Genomic DNA, 6,166 nt, shown 5'->3' with positions numbered 1-6,166 from the left:
TATAACGTAAAGCCGGTAAAACGACGCCCCGCGAAGCCCTAGACTAGCTGCGCCATCTATGCGCGAGTAATGAAAGCTCCAAAAGCTGATCGGCTCGCTTTTAGTTGCTTGTAGTCAAAGCAGCAAATTTCGACAGAAATGTAGTCGTGCTGGGTTCAAAGAAATTCAAGCACGTAAACGTATTTTAAGAAAACAAATTGTACTATGTTGCGTTTAATGTGTCAGGTTTTGGGTGCAGTCAGATAAGTGTTTACAGAAATGCAGGGATGCTTTCGGTAGAAAAGGGGGTGTGCCAAACCCAGCATCGATATCAAAAACAACACTGTCTTACCGTCCATAGTCTATCAACGAAGCGAGAATACCCGATGTGTAAACCACCAGCATCATTTATTGTGAACCAGTGAGTTCTCCAAGACAGCAGGGCGAGACGATTGGTGCGAAGCGGGCAGCCGCTGCTTAGAAAAGAGTTTTAACGCATGTGTCCGTGTTTCCTTCACGGTGGATGTTTACATACTTTGTTTTTTTCGTTACCATCTAAAAAGAAAACTCTGTGGCGCGGCTGCTAAGCGAATACTTCGGAGCGCAGAGCAGACGATTCGCCTGCATAGGTCGGTCAGTCGGGCTGCAGTCTGCGTCACTTCCGGTCAGCTGTAATGGCGTCGTTTTTCTAGTTTCGGTATCAAAAATTGCGTTGCTGGCGGGTTTTTTTCCGAGGTAACCACTTGCATTTCGAAGCTGAAATTTGGCAGGCAGCATTATCTCCAGCTAGACTGCCTATAAATCGGCTTTTTGAGGTGTGCCAAATTTCGTTGCAGTTGGCCTTTAAGAGTTGTGGGCTTGGGAAACTCGGCGAGGGCGCGAAGCTTGGCTGGGTCAGGAAGTACACCATCCTTCTATACAACGTGTCCCAATATTGTTAGCTTGCGGGCGGAGAAACGGCACTTTTTGATGTTGAGCTGGAGGCCGGCAGTGGTGAGGCAGGTCAGTATCTCACGCAAGCGAACAAGGTGCGTCGGAAAATCTGATGAAAACACGACGATGTCGGCAAGATAGCACAGACGTGTTTTCCACTTGTAGTTACGAAGGATGGTGTCCATCATGCGCTCGAAAGTAGCAGGCGCATTGCAGAGCCCAAAAGGCATTACGGTAAATTCCTATAAGCCATCGGGCGTCACAAAAGCGGACTTCTCGCAGTCACCTTCATTCATCAGCACTTGCCAATAGCCAGAGCGAAGATCTAAAGAGGAGTAGTATTCCGCTCCTTGCAAGCAGTCGAGTGCGTCATCTATACGAGGCAGCGGGTAGACGTCTTTACGAGTGATCTTATTTAGCCGACGGTAATCCACACAGAAGCGTATTGACCCGTCCTTCTTGCGTACTAGCAACACAGGTGATGCCCAAGGAGTGTGGGAAGGGCCAATGACGCCACGCTGCAGCATTTCATCGACTTGCTCGTTAATCACCTTACGTTCGGCTGCCGACACACGGTATGGTCGCTGGCGTAATGGAGGATGAGAACCTGTGTGGACGCTGTGACTGACGTTCTCCGTACGGCCCAAGCGAGGTTGATCGCAATCAAACGATGAGCGAAAATTCTGCAGACGTTCGAGTACTTGCATGCGGTACGGACGGGGCAGGTCGGCATCCAAGACAGATTCAAAGATGTCTGATGAAGGCGGAGTTGATGATGATGCAGGAGACGTGCGCTTAACGGGAGAAGTAAGGGCGTCGAGCTCACAACAAGGCGTGTCATCGGAAGTCTCGATGATGTCAAACGGATCAACAGGATGAACACGACCAAGAGATTCTCCTCGAAGCAAGGTGACGGGGTGCTGAAAGGGATTGCACACAAGCATAACCGATGATCCAGATGCAGTAGTCAGCACGGCAAACGTAAGAGGCAGAGCGCGACGACGCAGAAAAATTGGCGATGGTGTAAAAAGGACGGTAGCATCTGGCGCGGTGGAGCAAGAGACGGGCACAAGCACTGACATTGCGGGTGGTATATCCGTGTCGGACGCAACAGTGAGTTTTTGGGCTGTACTTTTAAAAAGATCAGGCAATGCGTCGTCAGAGAACGGGAAGAGCGCCACCTCGGCCCGGGCACAGTGGATAATGGCACGACGCTGAGACAACAAATCCCAGCCGAGGATGATGTCGTGTGAGCATGAAGAGAGCACAAGGAATTCGACGATATAGATTGCGCCGTCAATAACCACCCTAGCGGTACACGCAGCAACCAGTGCTACGTGCTGCGTACTTGCGGTGGGCAGTAGCATGCCGGAGAACGGCGTTGTGACCTTACGTAATTTTCGAATGAAGTTCTCGTCCATCACTGAAATCGCAGCACCAGTGTCAATAAGCGCAGTTGCGGCAGTTCCTTCTACTATGACGTCGAGTAAATTGCGTGGTGACTGTGCAGGCCTTGTAGAAGTCGCGAAGCTGGCAGTTCGTGCCTGCGGAACTGCAGCAACAAGTTTCCTTCGCTAGATGACTGCCGACTACGCAAGGGGGAAGGCGAGCGACCACGGGGTGACGGGGAGCGATGGTTGCTGAAAGGGCGTCGTGGAGGCGGCGAAAAGTCGGAGCTGAGGCGCGTGGCGTGGTCGCCAGTAGCGTGTGGGTAGCCGTATCCGGGCGTTGCGGCAGCTTGATGCGCAGGTGACATGCGACGGTTGCAGAAGCGCGCCACACGGCCGGCGAAACCGCAAGCGGAGCATATGGGCCGGTTGTCGCGTGTGCGCTAGGGATTCTGAGCATATTGACTTCGCGTTGGCTTTGGAGGAGGCGCAGGAGGCTGGGCTGTTCGCGGGTGCATTGCTTCAGAGTAGGCGAATGTCGGCGGCGGAGGTCGCGCCGCGACCGCGGCATAGGTCAGAGGTGCAGCAACAGGCAAACATGGCTGGGTCAAAGGTACCGATTCGGCAAGTTGCTCGCGGATAGCCCTCCTGATGGGACTAGCCAGCGATGCGTCAGGTTGTAGGGGTCGATCGCTCAGAGGCAGCATAGAGAGCTGGCGCGCCACCTCCTCCCGAATAAAGTCTTTGATTTGGCTAGAGAGCGATGCAGTGGGCGACGGGTGGGAGGCTAGCGTGAGGCTCGAGAGTGCTTCAGCAGCTGCAACAGCGCTGTGTGCAAGGACCCTTTGTCGACGCAGCTCATCGAAACTCTGGCACAGAGTAACGACGTCCGCGACAGAAGAAGGGTTCCGCGCAAGAAGCATCTGAAATGCCTCGTCCTCGATACCTTTAAGGATATGTTTCACTTTCTCCTCTTCGCTCATGTGGGCATTGACGCGGAAGCAAATGCTTACGACATCCTCGATGTAGCTCGTATACGTCTCACCGGGCTGTTGAGCACGCTGGCGTAGACGTTGCTCAACGCGCAGCTTTCGTAAAGTCGGGCGGCCGAAGACGTCTGCGATCGCTGTCTTGAATTCAGAGCAGGTATGGAGCTCGCGCTCGTGGTTGTGAAATCAGAGGTTGGAGACGTCAGAAAGATAGAAGACGACGACACGGAGTTTGGCCGGGTCATCCCAGTCACGGTACCGCTGAATGGCGCCGCTGGAGCTGGAAGCCGCGGTGGTGTCGGGCTGACTGGTGGCAATGTCGGTCATCACAGCGGTTGAAGCTGCGGGCAACGTTCGGTTGCGAAGTTCCAGGTTGGGGTCAGGGATTGCGGCAACCTCCACCAGATGTCGTATGACGGTTTATTAACAAAGCACTGACGACTTGTGCAGTCGAAGTAGGTCATGCGTTCATATGCAGGCAACAACGCACGGTACCGACGTGAAATGACAAGTCACCTCGATAACAAGGCCAGATTGCCATAACGGTTGATCGGCCGCAAGCCCACGATCGAGAGAGCATCTATTTTGATGAAAAGGCGCATACAGATACGCATGTGACTGGCGCACCCTTCGACGGCCATATTTCTCTACGCTCGCTGACGCCGGGCTTTTAAGCGAAGCTTTCACAGTCTCACTGATACGTTTGTGAGCGCTGAATACGCACTGTTTGAAAGCCAACATAGACAATGGCACTATGTGCGCGCACAACGGAAGAACGGCACACGACATACGTATCGTAGAACATTACACTTTACATTCGAAGTTCTACCGATAAGAACAATGGGAACAGCAATGCCACGCTACCAAAACGGACTGTCTGTATCTGCATTCCATTAAACGCGTCACGCAATGCAATCTGGGCTGTCACCATGAGTAGACCGCGGGTGCAGCAAGCGAACGTAAGCGCGAGTGTCAGTCAATCAACTTTATTTATAAGTTGTCCTCAGCAGCCGATTCCCCTCAAGTGGCAGGGTCGGCTGCTGGCCGCACCCATGTGAAGACAGGAAGGGCGAGCCCCTCCACCAGATTGCGGGCCCTCTGGACAGCCCGGATTTCGACCACCGAGTTCGAGCTGGTGATTGCCGTCCTCCAGGCGTCCTCCGTGTCGAGAGGCTCGCCATCGCGCACCGCCGTGCATTGCCAGAGCATGTCGGGTCGCGTGCATCGTCTCTTGCCGCAATGAGGGCAGTGCGGCTCTACGTTGTCAATAAAGTTACTACAAACTAATGGCGATGGGTAAGTACTCGTTTGGAGCATCCTTAGTGTGATTGACTGGGTCCTCGAGAGATGAGGGTGCGGGAGCGAGAACCTACGCCTGGCCAATTGATAATGTTTACAAATTTCGTTCATGGTGAGGAGGGAATCAAGCTGCCGGATGCCTCGCCCAAATTAGAGGCCGAGTGGCCGTCACGGTGGCACAGTTCGCGCCGGCAGGCATGGGTGCGCGAGATAACAGGATGAGCATTCTTGCCCATGTCGGCAGGAAACGTGGTGATGTTGCCATCGATTTTTGTGGAATTTGGACTTTCCTTTAGAATATGGGCCGCCTGCTCACAGGCTGACCCCGTCATGAACGCTTGTGCAGCAGTCCGAGACTCAGTGAAAAAAATTGGCCGCGTATCTGCGTGCTTCGCTGCAAATGTCGTGTAAAGACGATAGAAGAGGCGCTGTGTGAGATATGGACGCCATCTGGCAATACGTCGGGAAATATGAGTGCTGTGTTGCGTGCTGGTAGTCCCGGCGCAGCAGCAGGCGAAGACCGGCGGTGACCAACGCGACCGGCGGGGACGCCAGCCAGCCCGAAAACGCGGTTTGGCGCGAAGTGCTGAAGCAGAGAAACGTCCGCACTCAACGAGTACTCTCCACACACTCTTTTATTTACACGTCGCCTGGGTAAAACGGGAACGCCAGAGCGGCGCCCACAACCGACAGCATGAAGGCCGCCCACAACGCTGCTTTTTCATTTTTTAAATATTTTGTTTGTCACCTTCTTGGCCTTCTCAAAACTAAAGTTTTTCAACACCAACCCATGGCATTCGTACAGCGCAATACAGAACCGAAATCGAAACACAACAATGAGCTCGTGCGAAGGGCACGGAGGAAGGCAAATTTCAGCGCAGTCGCATTTTCAGCTTTGTTGAAACAGCGCTCACTAGACGACGAGGAAGTAAAAGAAGGCACAGGACAGGCAGCGCCTGTCCTGTGCCTTCTTTTACTTCGCCGTCGTCTAGTGAGCGCTGTTTCAACAAAGATGAACGCATACCAACTCGCTCAAGCTTCCATTCTTATGCATTTTCAGCGCAGCTTAAGAAACTAGGGTCCTTAAAATTACGTATGTATGCAGTTTCTATTAAAGGAACACGCCACCTAATGCTTACCTTGTGATGTTGCACCTCAGATATGCATGATATTTACTTTTTGATCGACAACGTTCACAAGTATGAACAGCCATACCAGTTCAAGACGGCTGGCCCTTGTGCAAGTGGTTCAACTTTGGCCGAGTGGCTGAATCGAGGGACGTGCCGACAAACAGAAAGACAGACAGACAGAAAGACAGACCAAAATTTCTGCGTTTAAGTTCCCCAAGAAAGACTATCGTCTTTAATATGCGTGTGCATGGGATCGCCACGGCCAGTGCTATAGTAGCCTGCTCTGCCGTGGCCTGAGTGGTGTTCCGAAAAAATGATGCGATGAGGAGTTTACCGTGAAGCTCAGTGACCATAACCACGAAATCGGCTGTGCCGGGTACTGTGTTGTGTCAACGAACGCAACAAGGTCAGTGGTGTCATGGGGGAACTGAAGAGCGCCCTAGCTCTA

Source organism: Rhipicephalus sanguineus, unplaced genomic scaffold (assembly GCF_013339695.2).
Source record: "Rhipicephalus sanguineus isolate Rsan-2018 unplaced genomic scaffold, BIME_Rsan_1.4 Seq13, whole genome shotgun sequence".
Taxonomy (NCBI): Eukaryota; Metazoa; Arthropoda; class Arachnida; order Ixodida; family Ixodidae; genus Rhipicephalus; species Rhipicephalus sanguineus.
This window is presented reverse-complemented; position numbering follows the sequence as displayed.